This window comes from Carcharhinus amblyrhynchos, chromosome 13 (genome assembly GCF_965287045.1).
Source record: "Carcharhinus amblyrhynchos chromosome 13, sCarAmb.v2.hapA, whole genome shotgun sequence".
In the NCBI taxonomy this organism is placed as follows: Eukaryota; Metazoa; Chordata; class Chondrichthyes; order Carcharhiniformes; family Carcharhinidae; genus Carcharhinus; species Carcharhinus amblyrhynchos.
The window spans coordinates 21,988,078-22,012,689 of NC_137336.1; the positions used below are offsets into that span (position 1 = coordinate 21,988,078).

A 24,612-nucleotide genomic window follows, 5' to 3' on the forward strand; every position below is an offset into this window, starting at 1 on the left:
AATCTACCATGGGAAATACCCCAGGGGATCTGCAGAATTTTGATAATTACCCAGAAATTATTCTAATTCTTTTTTTTTAAATGAATTCTTTCATGGGATATGCACGTTGCTAGACCAGCATTTATTGCCCATCCCTCATTACCCTTGAGAAGATGATAGTGAGCCACCTTCTGAACCTTTGCAGTCTGCGTGTGTTGGGGGGTGTGGGGAGGGTGGGGGGTGGTGGTGGGGTGCGAGTTCCAGGATTTTGATCCAGTGACAATGAAGGGTCAATCAAATTCATTGTTCACTCTCAGAACAGACTTATCTTGCATCCCATTATATGTAATTTTTTTTGGAGGTTGGCAAAAGACAGAACCCTTCACCAGGACCATGTATTGGGTGGTAGTCTCATCCCTCTGTTTCATATATGTAGAAAACGTAGCAACCAATTAGTGCACAGGAAGCTTCCACAAATAGCAATGTGATAACGTGACGTATCACTTTACTTGATTTTCTGTATAGTGACATTAGTTGAGGGATAAATATTGATCAGGACACCCAGAATGAAATTCGCTGCATGTCAAATAGTGCCATGACGTATTTTGTGTCTTCCTGGGACGGCAGATGGGTTGTCATTCTAATGTCCCATTCACATGACAGCACCTCCGACAATGCAGAACTTCCATGGTACTGCATGGAGTGTCAACCTAGATAATGTGCTTAAATGTCTGGAATGGATTTTGAACCCACAGCCTTCTCACTTGGAGAAATTGGGACTGAGGAATCCATGATTATCCTTTGCCTGAGCACTGTAGTCATTGTCATCATGATTATTTTCCCAGCAGCACTGCTGTTGCAAAGTCTGGTATATTTCTTGTTTCACGGGAAGGGAGTTTATTAAATGACATTTTTGCTAAATGCCTCTGAGTCAGTTACTTGTGATAGTTACCACATATCCGGTCCTGGGATCTTCCTGTGCAGTCAACACACAATCAACCGATTTATGGCACAGAAGTTGGTCAATTAGTCCTTCACATCTGTACTGACAGAGAGAGTTACCCGGTCTACTCCCCCTTTCTGGCTAATGATCTATAGCCATGTAGGTTATGGCACTTCAATGGCATATCTGAGTTTTAAATGCAAGAGGCTGTCTTTAAGGCAGTGAATTTCAGACCCACACCAGAATGATGCAGATGATATTTCTCCTGAACTCCCTTAACTAATTACTTTAAATCCATGCCTGGTAGTTATTGACCACTCTGCTAAGGAAAATATGAATGAACAATGAATTTATCCTTCCTATCCACTCTATCTAGGGCCCCTCATAATTTTATACAGTCCCTATAAGACTTACCCCAGGTTTCTCTGTTGCAAAGAAAACAGCCTATCAAATCTTTAGCAAAAGTTAAAGTTCTCCAATCCGAGCAATAGCCTCCATAAATCTCCTCTGTATCCTCTCTACTGTGACTGCATTCTTCCTGTAATTTGATGACTCGGACTGTATGTGGTACTCCAGCTATGGCCAAACTAGTGTTTTATATAATTCTAGCGTAACATCCCTGCTCTTATAATTTAAGTCTCGGCTAATAAAGGAACGTACCCCATTGTCTTCTCAGTTACTTACTAATACTCCTGGACGTGCACTCCAAGACCTCTCTGATTCTGTTAGCATTATACCGTTTCTTGTGTATTTTCTTGTCTTGTTTGACCTCACCAAATGAATTACCCCTAATTTTTCTGGACTGAAATCCACTTGCTACTTCTCTGCCAGCCCATCTATAGCTCCTAAATTAACCTCAATCGCCAGAGGCTTCAATTGTATGGATCCTTGTTTAGACTGCACCTGGAGTACTGTGTGGTTTTTTTTTATGGTCCTCTTACCTAAGGAAGGACATATTTGCCATAGAGGGAATGCAATGGAGGTTTTAATTCCTGGGATAGTGAGACTGTCCCATGATTAGAGGTTGAAGATCTGGGACTTTACAGTTTAGAAGAATGCTTCAACATTTTTAGGGGCTAGACAGGGTAGATGCAGAAAAGATGTTTCTCTGGGTGGGTGTCTAGGACCAGGGGACACAGTTGCTTAATAAAGAGCAAGCTGTTTAGGACTGAGATGAGAAAGAATTTTTTCACTCTGGGGTGGCACAGTGGCTTTACTCATATCCCATTTAATTTCACCCCTGCACATTCTAAACTCCTCTAGACTTTCTGAAGTATTGAACTCTCAGTACCTGATATAAACTCTTCTCTCCCCTGCCCCCTCCTCCGCTCTCTCTGTACCCCTCCCCCCCTTCTATTATCCTATTCGGTATGGTCCTTGACATCCAAACCCTCTATATTTGGGTTGTTCGTCTCTTTTATTTACAGGTTTGTTCTGAACTATATTTCCTTCTTGAGTGCCTTCCTCTGCTCAGCTACTGATTCACCTTCAAGTAGCTGTTTCCAGTCCACTTTTAGTAAGTCATTTTTTTCCCCCCTTTAGTAAAGTTGATCTTTCGACCATGGAGGATATTTACTCCTGAACTACCTTTGTCCTTTTACTTAACTACACAATACTAAATCTAATTAAATTTTGATCACAATCGCCAAATGCTGTCCCACTGATACCTCTTCCAGCTGCCCAGCTTCATTCCCTGAAGCTAAAAGCACAACTGATATGCTTGCTGAATGAAGGCCTGAATGCTTTGAAGATTTTTGTGTCTTCTGCATTTTATACTGATGCTATTCTAATTAAATTTAGCATGTTTGAAATCCGCTACTATTATTGCTCTTGCACTTTTCAAAATCCTGCCTACATATTTGCTCTTCTGTCTCCCTCTGACTATGCGTGTATCAAGTTCTGCATCAAGAGGCAGGTTGTTTGTCAGTATGGACCCAAGATAGCAGAACTTGCTAACCGCTTGCAGAGGGGTGTTATTCAGTGTGATCAGGATAGAGATGTGACTGACACCTTGCCCCATGACCATGGTTTGCTTAATGCTTATAGTAAAGAAGGACAAGTTATAAGGCATGAGAGTCTCCTGTTGGTTTTTTTCTGCAAGCATAAGCTCCCCACTATAAAGGTTTAAGAGCAGTGTTATGAATAAAGTCTTAGATTTATTACCTAATGTCACAAAGTGCTTTACAGGACATCTAGCTGCCAATTATATCACTTCACAAGTCTTTGAACGACTAGCACAACATCATCAGCATAAAGGAGTTCTCTGATCAAGATGTTATTATTGTCCTAGTTTTCAGTCTGGACAGATTGTAAAGCTTGCTGTCTAACAATATGCAGGTAACCTCCCTTCATTTCTGCAAAGAGGATAAAGAAGCATGGAAAATAAATTTTCAAAGTAGGGAGATAGGACTGAATCCTATCTGGCTCCATTCTTCACACAAAAACACATAGGGAAAGGATACTGCCATTGGCCAACTCCAGAAACGTGCATGGAATAACACCAAGCTGACTCTCAAGGTCTGCATGAAAAGTTTCTAAAAGGCTTATATACATCTGTCTTCAGTGCTGAAGAAAGGATTTTTTTTTGGTGTAATTTAATCAGATGCAGCAAAGTTTAAGTGTGAAGTTTTGTTCTTTCAAATCAGCCACTTTCCGGTCAATTTTATCTAAACTTGGTATAAGGCTGCTCTTTGGTAATCAGTATGAATATGAGATCAGCCACACTGAGATCTTACTCAGTGAATCTATTTCATTTCATTCATTTGTCTGGCAGCGATGAGGCATAATAAGAGTTTTTTGTTGTTTTTTTCTGCAAGCATCAGCTCCCCATGAGAGAGCTTTAAGAGCAGTGTTATAAATGAAGTCTTAGATTATCTAATATCATAAAATACTTTTACAGGACACCTAGCTGCCAATTATATCACTGGTGCATAATTACCACCGTTTAATCATTCTGCAGCAGTTTGGAATCAATAAAGAGTGGCAGATGTTACACTGGGTCCGTGCTTAATGTTGCCTGTGATTTATAGGGGTAAACTTCTGGTCACGGTGATGATAGGTAACGTTATATTTGAGTTAAGACTTGACTAATGTAGGTTCATTCCTTCTTGACAATCATTGAAATATATGACCAAAGGTAGGCCATTCAGCCTGGCGAGCCTGTTCCACCCACTCAATTATATCCTAGCTAGAATCTGTCTCAACTTCATTTATGCATCGCTACCCCATATGCCTTGATATCCTAACCCAAGAAAAACTTGTTAATCTCAGTCTTCAATTTAATTTAACCTGGCATCCACAACCTTCTGGGAATGAGAATTCTTGATTTTCTCATCTTTTGAATGCAAAAAATGCCCGGCTGTTTGTTTCATTTTTGAATGGTCTAACTCTCTTTATGATTATGCTTTCAAATTAGTTTGCCAAGGCTACTGGTTCTCTCTCCAAGGTCAGCCAGAGACTTTAGTGACGGACTCCTTTTTTAATTCAAGTGACGCTATTTATTCAGCAGTGTTACAAATAAGCTTACAATTAACATTGCAATGAAGTCACTGTGAAAATCCCCTACTTGCCACACTCCGGCGCCTGTTCGGGTACACTGAGGGAGAATTTAGCATGGCCAATACAGCTAATCAGCGTGTTTTTCGAACTGTGGAAGGAAACCGGAGCACCCAGAGGAAATCCATGCTGACTCTGCACAGGCAGTGACCCAAACCAGGAATCGAACGTGGGTCCCTGGCGTTGAGGTAGCATTGCTAACCACTGTGCCACCGTGCGGATGTTGCTGGCTGGGTCTTTGAACAGAAAATCATTTTTAACTGTTATAAATTGAAAGAATATAGGCTGTAATGTGCATATTAAATGAAATCTAGGCCCAAACCGCCAGTTGGGGCTGAAGGCAACGAACGGACATCAGGCAACATGAGTCTACTGACAAACTCGAGTGAGATAACTCCGGAGCAACTTCAGAAGCATGAAGAGGAAGAGTTTAACACTGGACCTCTCTCCGTTCTGACGCAGTCTGCCAGAAACAACACAAAGGTCCTCATCAGCTGTCGCAACAACAAGAAGCTGCTCAGCACCACCAAAGCTTTCTACGGACATTACAACATGGTGTTAGAAATGTGGACTGAAAGTGCTCAAGAGTGGGAAAGACAAGAAGAAATCAAAACTGGTTAACAAGGAACAATACATCGCAAAAATGTTCCTCCAAGGTGACTCTGCGATTGTTATACTCGGAAACCCATTCATTTACTTCCAAATAAAATGCCCATTTCTGAGAGGGACTGCAACTTACAGTATCGAAAAGAAAACTTGGAACTAAAGTCCAGCTTAAATCTTTTCTATTTCTGACATAACTTTGCAAGTAATACATTTTTTTTGATAATCTGTTGATTTACTTTGTAATAAGATTTAAAAAACAGTTTTATTTAATTAGGAAAAGATTGTGAAATCCTTGGGAGTAGAGGAGTTATCCATTTTTCTGTTGATTTTTACCTGAAATGTTTCATTTTTTTTCAAACTGTTTTCTTCTAAAATAAATTCTGCTCTTTATTATCTCTGACTAGCTGTGCTCTATATTTAGCCACAGGATGCTGCAGAAATTACAGCCTGGGGTGACTGAATCAGAATTCTCTTCTCCCTCCCTTTTCAAGCAATTTGGCTGTGGATTGTGTTGGTGTATAGAATTCTGTTCCATTAACTTGTGACAACATAAACTGGAACTCCAGGGTGTTTTCTGTTATCTGCTTACATACCTAGAGAATATACTTCTTTTAGCTTTGTTCTTCCTTTATTTTGTAAGTTAACTCTCACAGTTCACTGTTGTCAGAATCAGACGTGATACCTTGCTTGCTTCACTCTGATACTTCTCAGCAAACCAATGCATATGTCGTCAAAATGGTGGTGTGACCAGTCAGTAGCCAAGCATGAAAGCCAACATCCCCCCACTTCCCCCTCGCCACAAAAACCAGCCTCCCATCCACTGACTCTGTCTACACTTCCTGCTGCCTCGGCAAAGCAGCCAGCATAATTAAGGACTTCACACCCCGGACATTCTCTCTTCCACCTTCTTCCGTTGGGGGGAAAAATGATACAAAAGTCTGAGGTCACGTTCCAACCGACTCAAGAACAGCTTCTTCCCTGCTGTCACTTTTGAATGGACTTACCTCGCATTAAGTTAATTTTTCTCTACACCCTAGCTATAACTGTAACACTACGTTCTGCACCCTCCTTTCCTTGTCTATGAACGGTATGCTTTGTCTATGTAACACTCAAGAAACAATACTTTTCACTTGTATGTTAAAACATGTGACAATAATAAATCAAATCAAAACTTGCCTCTCTACCTGAGAAACTAGTAGACAATCTGTTAAGAGGTCACTATTAATTCCTCAGGGAGGTGTGAGTGCAGAGCACGGGTTGAATGCCTTTTGGCACAAATCAACAAAAAAAATTCTTCTGTTAAAATTTATTGATTTGGCTGTCAGGGACATTCATCCCTAGAGAATTCTATCTCTGCTTTGCAAGGAGACAGTGGAAATTGGCATGTTTTCCTAATGTTGCAAAATTACATTAATCTTAGTGGTCTATTTTACGGCTCAATAGCTGCCCGACTCATTCGTCACTAGTGTTGTGTCCTATTTGGGCCTCTTAGCTGATTTGTCTGATATTGGAGGCTGATGTGATGAGGGGTTGGGGAGGGGGGGTTAATTCCTTAAATTAGCTCAGGCAACTTCTCCTCGCTGGTGAGATTTTTATATTCCGTCTCTGGTTATAGGTGATTATTTTGTCAATCCCAGCAGATGCTTCTATTTAGCAGGGATATGAAATGATACGCTCACTATAAACTATTATTAGTTGTGCAATATTTAATAATATTATTTTGTGCATTGCATCATTTCCACATATGCATTTGATTTTATCAATAGAACAATAAAACCAGCAGAATATTACATGTTATCCTGGACTCTTCATGCAGAAAATACTGTCGCAGGCCCCTCCCATCATCTTTACTTTGACCACCTTCTGTTACCTGTTACTATATCAAGGTTTTTTTTTATGATTTTGGATTTAAAGTGCATTCTTTTGAAAGCCTATAAATTCATAGCATTTCACAGCACAGAGGAGGCCCTTGGCCTTTGTGCCGCTGCTGGTTCACTGAAGGAACTATTTAGTCTTTTTTTCTATTTTTAAAAAAAGAAACATTTTTCAAATGTTTTATCAACTTCCTGTCTAAAACTTTCCACTGCTGTTACTAGTTGAGCATTCAATGTCCTAACAATCTCTCTTTCTTTTGGTCTCTTAGAAGTAATCTTACATTTTTGTCATGCAGTTACAACTCTCTCAGCAGTTGACTTTTGTTTCTTATACTTATTTTGGAGTCAAAAATTATTGACAATTAGGGAGCGCAGACATCAAGATAAATGGCCCCAAATCCCAACTCAATAATATATACTCTGCATTCAGCCCCAGGCTCCGCCATGTGAGTAAACCTTTGCAAGACAGACATTTACCAGGGATTTATGTACTGTGTTGGCAATTCTGCACGGGAATGAGTTTCATACTTGTGACGTTCTTTTCAGTGTTTTTACATAACTATGTACAGATCGAAATCATGGTGGCCAAAACTATATTGTAAAATTTCTTCTCTTCTCCTACTTGCATGTTCAGAATTGGTAGTTTTGGTGGGGGAGAAACAAAGTGATCTAATACTTAGCTTTCTGATTGTTCTTCATTGATGCTGACCTGAATCAAACCCTCAGGTTTTTTCCCTCATTTCAACTAAACAAGCTTTACCTTGTTAAAATGATGGCTGAACTATGACACCTCAAAAGATTTAACAATTCAGACATGTGCTTAATACATGAAAGAGTTTGCAATTAATAGTATGATTTTCTGAAGTGATTCAATGTGTTGAAATCCCAAGGGACTGATCTGTTTAGAAGATTAGAATTCCCAGTTACCAACAAAGAAGTTACAATCAGCTTAGACTGGATATATTTTAGTAGGCAACTAGTACTCCAAACTACAGAAAAGGGTAACTCTTAAGTCATGCTTTAACAGCATTGAAAACCTACACTGGATTTATACTTCATAGCACTCTCTCTAAGTGTGGCACAGTGGTTAGCATCACAGCGCAAGGGACCCAGGTTCGATTCTCGGCTTGGGTCACTGTCTGTGGGGAGTCTGCATGTTCTCCCTGTCTGTGTCGGTTTCCTTCAGATGCTCTGGTTTCCTCCTGCAATTTGAAAGAGGTGCAGGTTAGGTGCATTGGCCATGCTACATTCTCCCTCAATGTACCAAACACGCACCGGAGTGTGGGGACTGGGGGATTTTCACAGTTACTTCATTGCAGTGTGAGTGTAAGCCTACTTGTGACACTAATAAATAAAATTTAACTTTAAAACTCTGCCGAATTATAGTCTTTTCTGTGACCCAATCCAAGGTTACGCTTTGCTCTCAATGGACTCATTCCTTCCAGTTTTGCCAAGTTGTAACGACCAGCATTCATCAAACCTGTTTCCCACAAGTCTTCCAGAAATCCTGAATCCTGAACTTTCACAGTAGAACGCACCAAAGTGATTTTTTTTCTCCTGGCCTCGCTGGGGCAAACCTTCCTGTGTTCTTAAAGTGCTGCACGTTCCCATGAGTTGTCAAACTTTCTCCATGGTAACTAATAAGAAAAAACAGTCCTTTCTCTCCGTGGACTGCAGCAACTACTCTCTCTCTCCTCTCTCTCTCTTTCTGTTCGTGTTCAAAGCCTCTGAAACACTGGGAACGATTTCAAGCCCACACTCTCCATCTGTGGGAATGAGAGCATGTGCTCAAAATCCAGTGCGCTCAATTTGCACTAGTGAGGTTGAGTTTTGATCTTACCAGCCCCTTACCAGTGGAGTGGCGTGAAACATGCCGCAGGACCACAGAAAGCCCATTTTAATACATTGGCATGCCATTAGCGAGCACTCTGCCCGGGACTCCTCTCCCCAGCCCTTAACAGATATTCAGCAGCCGCAGATGTGAACCTGCCATGGGGGCCTTCCCAAGGTCGTAAAGGTAAGTATATCCCCTGGGGAAATGGACATGCCAGGCAGCTGCCTGGCAATGTCCCCGGCATGACATCTTGGTGCAGGTTGGCACCATACCAATTTGTCTGTGCCAAGGGGCCGGCCCCAGTGCGCGCTTAATGGGAGTGGGTGGGGAGGGAATTCACTTAGATGTATTAGTGGCCAGGGAGGGGGGCAATGCCCTTTAAAGATGGCTCCCCAATCTCGGAGCAGCTGGGCTTTGCCAGCGTGTTGAGACCCTATCTCCTGAACAACAGCATGAAAGACACAACCTTGGTTTTGTTTTTTGGCAGTGTTGTAAAATATAGAGAGAAATCTGACCGGTTTGTCTGGAGAGAAACATGCCAGTTCTCTCACTGGAAACAACACTCTGCCGTTTGTTTGGGAAAATTCTGCTCGGAAAGTCTGCAATAACAGGAACATCCCCTCAGCCTTTGTATTCATGTGTTAGACCTGGCACATGGATTTCAATTCAATCTGACCTGAGCCACACCCGCAATGGCAACCAGGCCACAGAGGTTGAGAGTGGTAAAGAACTTGTAGAAGATCACTGGACTGACTTCACGTTCCAGTTTACCTTAAGACTAGGGTAGAGAGAAAGAGAGAGTCAGTCCCAACACATAATTATCTTAAAACCTCAAATGGATTATGGTTAGTCTGCTAATTGGTTAAAATTTCTGTCATTACCACATTTTTATAGAGCTTGACTAATTGGAGAGGTACAGATCTCCATCTGTTAGCTGCATGCTATATAATAACTCCACAACAAGGAAACCAATGCCACCGTACTCCCACAAAAGTATGAAGTCAAGACTCCACAATTCCTCTTTAGGAGCAACTGGGTTTATACATTCTACAGCAAAAGTCCAATTTAAAGGTGAAATTGAGAAAGAATAATGGCCATTTTCTGCATGGCAAGGTCTGCAAAATATAACTGGTTACAAGATGAAGGCAGGTAAAATCACTGGCTTCAACACCCGGTGAGCCCAACGCATTCTATGCCTGTTTTAAGCAAGAGGTCAGCAAGAGCATGCCCTCCATCCTGGAAGCCTTGGATGAACCTGTATCCAAAGTCACCATTGCCGACATCAGAGCAGCCTTCTCGAAAGTTAATCCATGGAAAGCAACTGACCCAGATGGGATAGTCGGACGAGCACCAGGTCCTGCGCAAATCAGTTGGCATAGGTATTAGCAGACAACTTCAACCTCTGTTTGCACCAATGTAAGGTCCCTACCTGCGTCAAGAAAATGACCATCATCTCAGATCCAAAGAAAAGCTAGACAGTGTGCCTTAATGACTATTGTCCAGTGGCTCTGACATCCAACATTTATGAAGTGCTTTGAAAGGTTAGGTGTGGTACCAATCAATTCTTGCCTACCAGACTGCCTGGATCCATTACAGTTCTCCTATCACTGCAACAGGTCCATAGCAGAAGCCATTTCCCTGGCTCTACACAACTCTGGAACACCTATAGCTCAGTCTTTAACAACATTATTCCTACAAGACTCATCTCCAAACTTTGTGGCCTAGGACTCGGTTCTACCTCTGCAGCTGGTTCCTAGACTTGCTAACCCACAGACTGCAGTTAGTAAGGATAGGAACAGCGCCTAATCCATGATCATCCTCAACACCAGTGCTCCACAAGGCTGTTTCCTCAGCCCCTTGCTATACTCCTTATACACCCTTGACTGGCCAAATTCTTCTTCAGTTTGATTTTCAAGTTTGCTGATGACCCAGCTGTAGGTCAGATTTCAAACGATGACGAGATCCAGTACAGGAAGGAGATAGAGAACCTGGTGAACTGGTGCAACAATAATAAACTCTCCCACAATGTCAACAAAATAAAGGAGATAGTCACTGACTTCAGGAAGCGTGGTGGGCATGTCCCGTCCACATCAGTGATGACGAAATATCAATGGTTGAGAGCTTCAAGTTTTTAGGTGTCCAGATCCAACCTGTCCTGGTCCGTCCATGCAGGCACTGTAGTTAGAGCCCACCAATGCCTCTACTTCCTCAGGAGACTAAGGAAATGTGGCATGTCCACTACAAATCTCTCCAACTGCTAAAGATGCACCACAGAAAGCACTTTTTCCGGTAGTGTCACAGCTTGCTAAGGCTCCTGCTCTGCCCAAGACCACAAGAAACTACAAAGGGTCAAACCAGCCTCCCATCCATTGACACTGTCTACATATCCTGCTTGGAAAAGCATCCAGCATTATCAAGGATTCCACGCACATCGGATGTCCTTTCTTCCACCTTCTGTCAGGAAAAAGATACTGAAGTCTGAGATCACGTACCAACCGACTCAAAAATAGTTTCTTCCCTGCTGCCATCAGACGTCTGAATGGACCTACCTCGCATTAACTTGATATTTCTCCACACCCTAGCTATGACTAACGCTACATGCTGTGCTCTCCTTTTCTTCCCTATGTATGGTATACATTGTCTGTATAGCAAGCAAGAAACAATACTTTTCACTTATACACAAAGTGGGAGGAAACCAAGATTTAAAAAAAAAGCAAAGTTCTGGAAGTACTCAGCAGGTTTGGCAGCATCTGTCAGTGAGAAATCGAGTTAATATTTAATGTTTGTGACCTTTTCATCTGAACTGGGAGAAGTTAGAAAAGTAATAGGGTTTGAGCAAATGAAATGGACGGTGGGAAGAAGAAGGGGACGAGAGATTAAAGACAAAAGGTTTCCTAATGCAAGGCCAAATGGGACGAGTAAAGAAATAAGAGATATGCCTAGAAGAGGTATGAATGACAGGATAGCTGCTCTCTGTATGAGAAGTAAAGGAAATCAGGAAAAAAAGACAAAACCAAACCAAAGAAACATGAAACAAAATGGGGGTAAAAGTTATGGTCCAAAATTGTTAAACTGAATGTCAGGTTCGCAAGGCTACAAAAGTGCCCAGTCCAAATACAAGGTGCTGTTCCAGGAGCATGCATTGAGTTTCATTGGAACGCATCTCACCAAGGGCAGTAAGGAAACAAAGTGGAGAATTAAGCTTCCAGTCACCTGTCATTTTGGGGCCATTCTTTCTGGCAAACCAAATTAAACAAACTGAGGGACAAAGTGAGGACAATACAAAAATAAAGAAGAAATAAAACTTGAAACCTTAAACCAAAAGGTGATTAACTAGAATGCCCCATCAATCCCTTTAATGTGGTGCCCAACAAGCATGGAAGGCTTTGATAGTGCCCATGGATACTGCGTGCTCCCTCCTCCAGGGAGGGAGCACGCAGTCATGAATTCCCCAGTCATGAATGTGGCCGCAGTAAAGGGGCAGACAGTCAGATTGGATGGCCCCCTCGGCCTTCCGGTGCCTGGATCTGTCTATGGCAAGCTTGGCCATGCCCAGGAGCCCATGCTTGTGAACTGGAAGAGAATTAAATGAGTTGAAAGTGCTTTTAATTTTAAATTAAATTGATGACCTTAAATGATTGATGTCAATATTAGCTAAGTAATTACCAGCCCTGCAGCTGCCCCAGTTAGTGGTGTCATTGTATTGCAGATTAGGTGGGATAAATTGATGGCACTTAAATTGATGCCCTAAAACTAAAATCTCTTTCGTAAGGAACATGTATTACTTTTGTGAGTTGATTCCTATCGAAGTAGTTCGTCACTGTGGCCCAAACTCTGGAATGCAATGTGTTTGCTTAAATTCAATGTGGGCAAACTTTCAATGTGTGTACAAGTTTTCATTCATGCAATTGTTGGAGTAGCTACTGTGACTTCAGTTGCTCAACAGAGCCTTTCTCTGATGCCGAGGAAGTGTCTTTATATGCAAGCTGCATTGCTGGCTCATGTTGTTGGAGTGACAGTACTTTTTGCTTAGCTATCTTGTGGGAAAATGTGCAGTTAATTTCAATATGATTTGTCATCCCTCCCAAAATATGGTTAGAAAACATTTCAACTGACGGGCAGGAGGCATGACAGTTTTTAATCTTCCCCACCTGCCTCTTTTAAAGACCTGTCATGTCAGCTCTGAATGTTAAGTGCTGCTGAAATGGAATTGTTAATGAGTGGGACTGATGAGATTTCTTTCACACTGCGACATGTTACTAGTGCTGAAGTTCATTATCCAGCCACCTGTGCGCAAAGACTGACAGGTAAAGGTTTGTGTCTCTTTTTGTTAACAGACAGTTGCTTATCCGTTGCCCTGATCATGATGCAAAGATCAATGTTATTGCAATCAAATCAACAATGATCAGATAAATACCTTTTTAAAACTTTTTTCCCAAGCGTATGCATCTTCCCAGACAAAATGCTTGAAAATAGATTTAAGAATAAATCTGAGGAAGTGGGAACCTTCTGAACTGTTCCCCGTGTTGTGGAATGATAAACAGGCAGCATCCAGCTGGCAGTTATCTGAAATAGATAATGTTGAGCAGAGGATGGCGGGAGTGTCTTCTATTAAAAGCTGCCTCATAACAAGCCAACACAGAAACTGGCTAGAAGGCAATTTTGCAAGAAATTATGAGACATCCACTGGTGACTATCAGTGGGATGGAGGCAGATGTTGGATATCCACAGCATGTGTACCCATGTGTGTCCATGTGCACATGTATACATTTTAGACCTGGATAATGTCCCTTTAAAATGTCTGAAGCTGGTATTGATTGTGCCTCAAAATAAGAGTTATTGGGGCATTTTCAGAGACTTGCTTCTCACTATCACTGAAGTGATGCTTATGACTTGTGTGATCTGCAGAGTCCAAATTCGAAGAGAATTACACACAGGTCATCTCCATTACATAGGCCAAGCCTGGCCACCTGGAGTCAAGTCATTCGCAGAGACAAAGGACCCTGCAACCATCCTTCCAACTTCTTAATGTTTGGAACACTAACCATCTCAAGAACCCAGATAAAGGGTTCCCACTTTATCATAACTAAAGTGGAAAGATGAGAATTAAATGATATGCCTCCCCCAGCTGGGAAAAACAGTTTTACTGTCTCGCTGTACTGTAAATCAATCTGCCATCAACTAAACAGCAGCACAGAAAAAGGTTTGAATGCCTGGCCCCATTGACATTTTTCTACCAAAACTTCTGATCTTCTATACGATTGCCTACAAGACTAATTCATCTCTCCACGTGCCTATGTCATTGTGGAAGTCACCTCCGCTGGAGAAGTGTATTATCCAGCATCAGTTATACCTGTTGACTTCTGAAGGAATACACCCTTGGACTTTGATTCTGGACTCGCATGAAACAATAATTCCATACTCTGTGATCTTCCCCCTATAAATTTGTTCTTTCTCTATTCCTCCTGTATTATAGAAATGCACAGGGGGCTATGCAGCAACACTCCTACATTTTGAGTGTGTGAGAATAAGCCACTAAATTTACACTATCTCGAGTTTTCTGTGTCATTATTAATAGAACTTGGATTCACTCTGTAGTGGGTAAGTTGTTAGAAGGTATTTTGAGAGATCTACAGGCATTTAGAGACACATGGACTGATTAGGGACAGCCAGCATGGTTTTGTGAGTGGAAAATTATGTCTCTCAAATTTGATTGAGTTTTTTGAAGAGGTAACCAAGAAGGTAGATGAGGGCATGCAGTTGATGTTGTTTACATAGATTTTAGCAAGGCCTTTGACAAGGTATCACATGGTAGGTTGTTGCATCAGGTTAAATCTCATGTGAACCAGGGTGAGGTAGCCAAATGGATACAAAATTGGCTTGATGACAGAAGGCAGAGAGGATGGTTGTAGAGAGTTGTTTTTCAAACTGGACGCCTGTGTCTAATGGTGTGCCTCAGGGATCAGTGCTGGGCCCACTGTTACTTGTCATTTATATTAATGATTTGGATGAGAATTTAGGAGGCATGGTTAGTAAGTTTGCAGAAGACACCAAGATTGGCAGCGTAGTGGACAGTGAAGAAGGTTATCTAGGATTGCAATGGGATCTTGATCAATGGCCAGCGGGGCTGACAAATGGCAAATGGAATTGAATTTAGACAAATGCGAGGTGATGCTTTTTTCTTTGGTCAATTGAACCAGGGCAGGACTTACTCAGTTAATGGTCGGGCATTGGGAAGAGTTATAGGACAAAGAGATCTAGGGATACAGGTTCTTAGTTCCTTAAGTGGAGTCACAGGTAAACAAGAGTGGTGAAGAAGGCATTCAGCATGCTTGGTTTCATTGGTCAGAACATTGAAAGAAGTCTCACAACACCAGGTTAAAGTCCAACAAGTTTATTTGATATTAAACCCACTAACTTTTGGGGTTTGCCCCTTCATAAGGTGAGTGGAGAGTTTTGGTCACAAACAGCATATAAAGGCACACACAGTTTACAGAGTACTGATTAGAATGCAAGTCTTTACAGCTAATCAATTCTTAAAGGTGCAGACAATGTGAGTGGAGATTGCATTAAGCATAGGTTAAAGAGATGTGTATTGTCTCCAGACAGGACAGTAAATGAGATGTTGCAAGTCCAGGCAAGTCATGGGGGTTACTCATAGTGAACCCAAGATTCCGGTTGAGGCCATCCTCGTGTGTGGAACTTGGCGATCACTTTCTGCTCAGCGACTCTGCGCTGTTGTATGTCGTGAAGGCCATCTTGGAGAACGTTTACCTGAAGATCAGAGGCCGCTGATCTTCAGGTAAATGTTCTCCAAGGTGGCCTTCACGTCATAGGATGCTACTAGGACTTGATGGTTTGCGGTATAAGGAGAGGCTGGATAGACTGGGACATTTTTTCTAGAATGTAGGAGGCTTAGGGGTGATCTTATAGTGCTCTACAAAATAATGAGGAGCGTAGATCAGCTAGATAGTCAATATCTTTCCTCTAAGGTAGGGGAGTCTAAAATTAGAGAGCGTAGATTTAAGAAATACAAAAGGGTCCAGAGGGACAATTTTTTCACACACACGGTGGTGAGCCTCTGGAACAAGCTGCCAGAGGTAGTAGTAGAGACAGGTACAGTTTTGGCTTTTAAAAAAACGTTTAGACAGTTATATGGGTAAGATGGTATAGAGGGATGTGGGCCAAATGCGGACAATCGGGATTAGTTTAGAGGTTAAAAAAGGGATGGCCTGTTTCCATGCTGTAAACTTCAATGACTCTATGGATTACACCAAAACCAGAGGGAAATATGCCATTGATTATAAAAGGGAAAATCAAAACCAAAACACCTTTCTGTTCACAAATCATTGAATCCCTACAGTATAGAAAGAGGCCATTTTGCCCATCGGGCCTGCACTGACAACAATCCCACCCGGACACTCTCCCCAAAACCCCACGTATTTACCATACTAATCCCGCCCCACGGACATCAAGGGGCAATTTAGCATGGCCAGTCAGTCTAACCTGCATATCTTTGAAGTGTGGAAGGAAACAAGAGCACCGGAAGGAACCCATGCAGACACGGGGAGAACGTGCAAACTCCACACAGGAATTAAACCTGGGTCCCTAGCACCGTGAGGCAACAATGCTAATCCCTGTGCTACTCTGGGAGGTGAGCGAATAAATCAGGCCTGTTTAATTTAAACCCCTTTCTGTCTATAACACTATAGTGCAAAGTGAGGCAGGTCAGTCCCAAGAACTACCTCAGCCAGTACGGAGATTGAACCCACACTGATGTTGTTCTGCGCTACACTCTAGCCAACTCATCAGCTGAGGTAACAGCCACCTCCTCCCTGTCTACCCTATCAGTTCCCCTTAATATCTTGCAGCGATACGCCTCATGGAATAATAATGATTTTAATTTTTAGGAAGTTATTTTCCCATTCCGCTTTGCCACATTTTAGGTCCTCCACATAGTCCACCATAGTTGGGTTTTTATGCTCTATTCCGAAATGGGGAAAAATATTTTGTAACCTTTGCCTTCCTCCTAAATGTGCAACTCACATTGGAAAGACGAGTATAACCCACAGTTTCCTCTTCCTCGCTAAAATTCAACAGAGAGTGATGCTGCACAATTACTGTCAGCAGCAAATCTTTACTTTGAGACATATAGCTAAAGTTCAAAGGGGAATGAGGGGAGCAACTAAATAATCGACAATTAAAATAGCATAGAATCTCTACGGTGCAGAAGGAGGCCTTTCGGCCCATCGAGTCTGCAACGACAACAGTCCCACCCCGGCACTATTCCTATAACCCTATGTATTTATCCTGCTAATCCCCCCTGATATTAATGGTCAATTTTAGTATGGTCAGTCAACCTAGTGTGCACATTTTTTTGGAGTGTGGAAGGAAACAGAGCATTCCAAGAGAACCCACAGTTGCGAGAAGAATGTGCAAACTTTACACAGTGATCCGAGGCCAGAATTGAACCTGGATCCCTGGCGCTGTGAGGCAGCAGTGCTAACCATAGTGCAACGGTGCCGCCCCTCACCATTAGCGGCCTTGCCTTCAGCTGCTGAAGCCCCAAGCTTCAGAATACCCTCCTCACAGCATCCCAACTCTTGCCCTCATCTTCCTCCCTAAAACACTGTGTAAAGCCTACCTCCAAGATTCACTGACAAGTCAGAAAAATGTGCTGAAACTTGGTTCGCAGGGATGAAACTGGAGTTCGTATTTTTAATTTTATCCTCTGCTGTTTGGGATCTTCTGAAGTAATTTACCAGTGAGGTGAAGTGCAGTTTGTTGTCCTATGTCTCTGATATACTTAAACGTTTCAAAAGAATAACCACCTGTATTCTAAATGAGAGGCAAAAGAGAAGCAGGAATTTTAATTCGGAGCTCTTTGCGTTGTGTCTGCCCACTGACAACACAAATTGGACCTGTGGGCTCTGGAATATTACAGCAAGGGAGGGAGCGTTACCTAAAATGTTTACTCCCAGACCACCTCCATGTAACAGTTCAAAACCATGAAGCAAGATAATAGGGGGCCAAAGGAAAATAAAAGCCTCCGTTTACGATGTTTAGGATTATAGGCCAACCCAACAGATTTTTCACATCCTCTTTAATAAAACTGCATCGCAGATGGATCCTCTCAAGTTGCAGCGTAAAAGCAGCATATATATTATTTTCAGGATTCAGCAGTCATCCAGTTGGGTTAAATTATTAGGATGAGTTCAGTACCATGACTAACTGTCTAGAATTAAGCTTTTTTGTTGCCAGTTGGGATAATTGAACTGCCTTGTAAGGAAATTGGAAAAAAATTCAACACCTGGGTACAGGCTTCCTGTGGTCCGATGCTGATGTAATGATAAAAGATCCCGTTGAGCCCTTGTCATTCTGTCTGGGAGAGTCACCGTCTCAAGATTCATTCTGTATGTTCCGAGGATTAAGGGACCAGCTGCGTCCACCCATACTACAATGAATGATGTTGCAGTGGTGCAAATACAAATAGTGTGCTAAATAATGGCCATCCTTATTTTCATCGAAGGAAAAGGGATTTTCTTCCCCTCCCCCCCTCTCTTTTTGAGGTCACTGGTCAGCGAAGAATAGCTGAAAATGAAGACTGTCAATTAGGGCTTTTGCATCGCTACTCTTGATCCTGAAGATGAAAAAGGTCAACCAGGCAACTAATGTTGAATCCAGTTCCCTCACTGGCCTTGTGTGCTATGTTTACTTCAAACTACCCACAGCCTGTAATCCCAGCCTTATTGTTGCCAGTTATATAATTGCACAGGCTACAATGAATTTCCTTTGCACCACAGCGTCAGATCTTCCATAACACAAGCCTTTACTGTAGTTGATGGAACATGGAGTACTAGGACATTTTTATGGTTGCACAAAAACAGCTTAGAATTTATTTTGGTGCATCATTCCTTCCCATTATTGACCCAACATTAAAGTTAATTGTTGAATAAAACAAAATGAAAGCTGATTTAATGTAATTAAAAGTTAGGAATTCCTGTTCGATCACTAGCTCTTCACAGAATCTTCAAGTACTTAATTGATGCCTGGCAGCACATGGATTGTAGTAGGACACGGATTCATGGTGTATGATTTCCTTGTCTTGCAACATGGGGCAGTTGGGGAAGGAATGATTACACTGAGTGAGTGTAGGGATGCTCTGCACAAAGATGTCAATAATTGAGCATCTGGGTGTGGAACAGATATGTTAAAAATTCTGGGAGTCATGTTTATTGTTTTGTATGTTTGCCAGGAGACTATTTGGGATCTAACAAAGAGGGTAACTAAAATAGAAAGGGGTGTGGTGATAAGGGAAAAAATTGCATTTTTTATTAGCAGAAGGAGCTGAGATCAATTTGGACTCAAATATTGCACCTCCCAAACACTGTTTTTTGTGTTCAAAGTAGAAATGCATGTTAATTTTATATTCTAGGCTTTTCCAATGAATTTGAATTCATCTATGCATTGGTAAGCTGATTCATAATTAGTATTGCCCCAGTCGGATCCTGTTACAGCTTGGGGAGATGCGTCTCTCTGACAGAGACATACAGACACATGCACCATTTATTCTTAGCGCAGCCTTGGCACAGAATGAAACCAGTCCTTAGCTGAAAGCTCCAGCATATTGTTGTCTGCAACAGTTCCTCGGATGTTGTGGTTAGCAGTTTGCTTTTGTGCAAAGCAGTATTTCCTTGGGGCTAATGCAAATCAAGTGAGGCTTGTTTTGAGTCAAAATAAATTGACTTTTTCTGGTTTAAGGCTTCAAGTGTAGCATAAACAGATGACTGTTATCAGTTTAAACAATCTTTGTGTTTTACCTTTGGAAGAAAATTGTTTCTTCGAAAGGTATTCCAGAACAATTTTGGGGACATGTAACTAACAAAAAACACAATCGCCTGCAATCAAACTACACCCAACTTCCCCATATAAAAATACATGGGCCATCCAAGTACCTCAAGACATTTTGATATAAGATGCTATGTATGACTGCTTGATTTGTGCTTGCTCTGCTGAAGAGTTTGAACAAAATGTTTCCTGTGGCATGCGGGTGTACTGAATTGTGATCACGAGCTGATGACAGAATGACTTGGGTATTCTGTCAAGCAGCTTAAACTCCCTTTGACCAGAAGCTATTACCAAATATGGACATTATGGTTAGCATTGCTGTCTCACAATGCCAGAAGCCCAGGTACGAGTCCAGCCTTGGGTGATTGTCTGTGTAGAGTTTGCACATTATCCCCATGTCTGCACAAGTTTCCTCTGGGTGCTCCAGTTTTCTCCCAAAGATGTGCAAGTTAGGTGGATTGGCCATGCTAAATTGCCCCTTTAGTGACCAAAGATGTGTAGGTTAGATAGATTAACCATGGTAAACGCGCGGGGTTATGAGGATTGGGCCTGGGGAAGATGCTCTTTCGGAGTGTTGGTGCAGACTCGATGGCCCGACTAGCCTCTTTCTGCACTGTAGGGATTCTGTGTAATATGTTGGCCTTAGTTGAATGGAACAATGTTCATTTCAAGCTCTAGATCTGCCTAGGTGTTCTTTAAAACTCACCCTCCTCCCTCCCACTGCGATGTTTGTATGTATCCAAGGATTAAAATAGTGTACTTGTTCTCTGAGACTTCAATATGGAATGGTAAACAAATGTGGTTGTGTAAGATTTGATATACCTTGAAATCCAGTTAGGAAAAATTAGATATTTTAAATTAGGTGACAATTATTGCCTTTTTGCAACAGGTCTGTCAATTTAAAATCATGTGATCAACTCCCTGTACATGGCATAAAGTAATATGGAGATTTATTTCTAAATATGTCTTCTGTTCCTGCCTCTTTCCGTCACTCAATTTCTTAAACCTTAGTTTAATATCTACATTTGGTTAATAACACCTGCAACTTAATGCATGAACTTGTATCTGGATACAGGTTTTAAAAATCTGTTCCAATAGAGAGCTCCCTCAACAAAGGTCACTATCATGGGTGGTATAGACTTAAATTAACAAACCAAATGATTAGAAGGAAATTGAGAATCTCTTCACCCAGAGGGTAGAACATAGGAAAACTACAGCACAAACAGGCCCTTTGGTCCACAAGTTGCGCCTATGATATCCATTCCTACTAGGCTTACCTATAAACCTCAATTCTATTAAATTCCACGTACTCATCCAGAAGTCTCTTGAAAGACCCTATCGAATTTGCCTCCACCACCACCAACGGCAGCCGATTCCACTCACCCACCACCCTCTGAGTGAAAAACTTAGCCCTGATGCCTCCTCTGTACCTACTCCCCAGCACCTTAAACCTGTGTCCTCTCATAGCAACCATTCCAGCTCTTGGAAAAAGCCTCTGAGAATCCACCCGATCTACACCTCTCAACATCTTATACACTTCTATCAGGATGTTTGGGATCTGTCAGCCTGAAGTTATGGTGGAGGCAGAAACCCTTGTCATGTTGTAAAAATACCTCGATATGCACTTGAAATTGTTTAACATACTGGGCAATGGACCAAGAGCTGGAAAGCGTATTTGGCTGGCTGGGTAGCTCTTTTATGGCTGGCATAGACACAATGGGCCAAATGGCAGGATGTAGCAAATTTTCTATGAGACACAAATTCATTCCTTCAAAGTCCTTTAACTAAACTTTCAGCAGCATGAATCCCAATTGTTTGAATCCAGTGACTCAATAAACAAGAGTGAGCTGTTGAAGATAAAAAGCAAATTACTGCAGATGCTGGAATCTGAAACAAAAACAGAAAAGGTTGGAAAACCTCAGCAGGTCTGACAGCATCTGTGGGGAGAGAATAGAGTCAACGTTTCAAGTCTGGATGAAGAGTCATCCAGGTTCAAAATGTTTGCTCCGTTCTCCTCTCCATGGATGCTGCCAGACCTGCTGAGATTTCCCAGCATTTTCTGTTTGTGTGTGAGCTGTTGAAAGATATATATCAGCACTGCAAACATGTTTTAGGCAGAGCTGCTACTACATGGTGACCAGGCTTTCTTGGTCTGTGATCCATGGCTTCCTTCTTCCTCAACTAGCAAAGTTTAGTGAGCCAGGTTCAAGTTGGGAACTAAGAGACTTTCCTCCTGTTAGAACTGTCCCACTTTGTTCTCCTGTTTATTTATGATCAGCTCAAGAGGGTTGTTTTTCAGAGTCTGATCGTGCCAGGCTGTAGAAGCTTTTGTAATATTTTACTTAATATTGAAGCAATCATTGTTTAGATTATACACGGGGCTCTGTTACAATTATTATCACCAGGCCTGGGGCGACAACATTCAATTTTAAAGGCAGAGGCTTTGCTGGTGACACCTACCCAAATCGAAACAGAGTCAGTATTCGTATTGTGTACTTATCTCCACAAGTATATTGTGGATCTGTAGACAGAGAATGTTGGGTTTCTGATACATCCATTTGTTGGTCAGATTTCTGCCTATCTCTACTTAGTTTTCTGTTGAATTTTGGTCTCTTTCAGGTTTACACCTACCCCCATGCTTTCCACTCCTTATAGCCTCCTTCTTCCTGTACGGAGTGGAGTTGATTTGTGCTGTACACGTTAGATCTACACACCATCTTAGACTAGCCAAGCTGGCCATTAATAGGTCTAAGCAGCAGGTGGTTGAGGGCGTTGTCCATCCCCACTGTCTGTCCCTCTTCCGCGACTATGTTTGCTGCTCACTGCAAAGGGAGCACATGATGTCTGCTGGCACGATCTAGACCTTGCGTGCCCAGTGGACACCGTGAGGACTCGGGTGTTCTGTCAACCCTCTGTAATCACACGTTGATGTTTTAAGTTCCCTTTGAGATGCTGTTTACTTTGATGCAAGATCCCTTCCAGGATCTGCCTTTTAATTTCTCCCTCCAATTTGTTGATTTTAGACTATTTTTCTAACCCAAAAGAAGTGCACACCATCCAATAGGTGAATCTGCCTGATAACCTTCCCCTTTAGCTTTTAACCCTGAGCATGCTGTGTGATCTCTTTAAAGATTAAACATAAATCTGCCTAACTGCCAACAGGAAATGAATAATTTAAAATGTTTGGTAAATCATTTAAGCTGGCAGCAGCACTGTGATTATGAGCAGTATCACAGCTTACTGCTGTATGTTGACTTCAACTTCCTTGTGATTCATAGTGTACCTTTATCTGAAACAGTACCTAGCTAAACGTCGTAAAACTCAAGAGGTCAAACCTAGCATCCACATAACTGCATTCAATGTTCACTTGCTTTAGGCTGAAGGGCGTACACTCCATCAGACTATAAACCAAAAGACCAGCTTATTTAGTAAATAGATTAATTCACAGTGTTTAGTACAAATAGTATTTTTATAAAAGAGACAAACATCTTTCTGTTAAAAAACAAATGCTAATTTCATAATTCCTAAGCTTAAAATTTATCCTTGAAGCACAGGCCATTCACCTATGTCATGGACTGCTACCTCTCAGTCTTTGCAAAGCCCACTAGTTCTGACTTTGACCTGAATTATATTGCTTCCTGCTCTCTGCTCCAATTAGCAGACTCCTAACCACAAAGCTGTTTGTCAAAGGGACCTGAAAAAGCCCAGAAACACCCCCTCCTCTCGACATCTTAACAATGTCATCACCCTGGATACCATGGTTAGTCAAACCCAAAAGATATTCTGGAGGGTTCTCATAGCCTGTTTGTATAATCTGTGACATCTGGAAATTCACATTATCCAGGCTGCTGTCAAAGGAGCTTTGACTCTGCATTTCACAGATTACAACATATTAAACTCATTTAATACGTGTGGGCTGCAAGCATTTATTAATGTGTTGTTTTCATCCCATACCATATGTTCCTGTAGCATGCAGAAAGCACTAGCAGTAACTAATGTCAGCAGCAATTTCAGTTGATCCCTGGTGGACTGCCTACTTGTGCTTCACATGTAACATAATCCAAGTTAAGTGCATGCTACCTACTTTAGTTTTGATTGGAACTTTACAACTTAAATTAATCCAGTTTCTCCAGAGATGCCATCAATTCTCCAATTCAAATTATCTTTCTGAATCTTTTAAATACTTAAAAATTGAAGTATTGACCTATTTTCACCATTACCGGTGCACTAATCTGTGATGCAAAGGCTTGCAGTATTGTATTGAAATGTACTGTAGCTGATACAGTAGGATGTCAATACTTACTGTGTTAATGCTATGTTTTTGTAAGCAAAGGGATGAATCTAGGTAATTGGGTTGGTCTACTTGTCAAAACGATAGTGTAAGCCACTAAAAATAAAACAAGTATTGAGTGTTGGTTACGCTTCAATTAAATTATCTTCAGGGAGCTTTAAGGAGTGTCTGGACAAATACATGAATAGGATGGGAATAGAGGGATACGGTTCCCTGGAAGGGTGGGGGTTTTAGTTAAGTTGGGCAGCATGGTTGATGCAGGCTTGGAGGGCTGAAGGCTCTGTTCCTGTGCTGTAATTTTATTCTTTCTTTGCTCTTTGAGTTAGTTACAGAGCGTACAGTGCTGTAAAATCTAATGTAAAGCTCACTAAAATCACTTTATTAAAACAATATGATGATGGATTGTAAATCGCCCTCTATTAGGTGATGTATGATTGAAATACAGGATTTGTTAGAATAAACTTTGACTTCTGGGGTTAATCCACCCTATTGCTTTTCATAATTTAATGAGCCTTTGTCATCACTTTTACATTCTAAAGATGGATCTGTGACAATTTACAGATTAACATGATCATTACCATTGTGTTTAATTGTTCAGCACTTGTTTCTCCCCCTCCCCTCACCTTGGTGAACAATTTCTGTGGAATTAGGATGAATTTTGTAATGAGCATTCTGATCTACC

The 24,612-nt window shown here is 41.6% G+C and overlaps 1 protein-coding gene and 1 pseudogene across 1 annotated transcript in view; both read left to right on the plus strand.

Moving 5' to 3' along the window:
• LOC145351760 (septin-8-A-like) overlaps window positions 1–24,612 on the plus strand; it is a 61,037-nt gene that overhangs the window by 11,317 nt on the left and 25,108 nt on the right. The gene's annotated exons all lie outside the window — the stretch shown is intronic.
• On the plus strand, window positions 4,735–5,243 carry LOC145351616 (small nuclear ribonucleoprotein Sm D2 pseudogene; annotated as a pseudogene).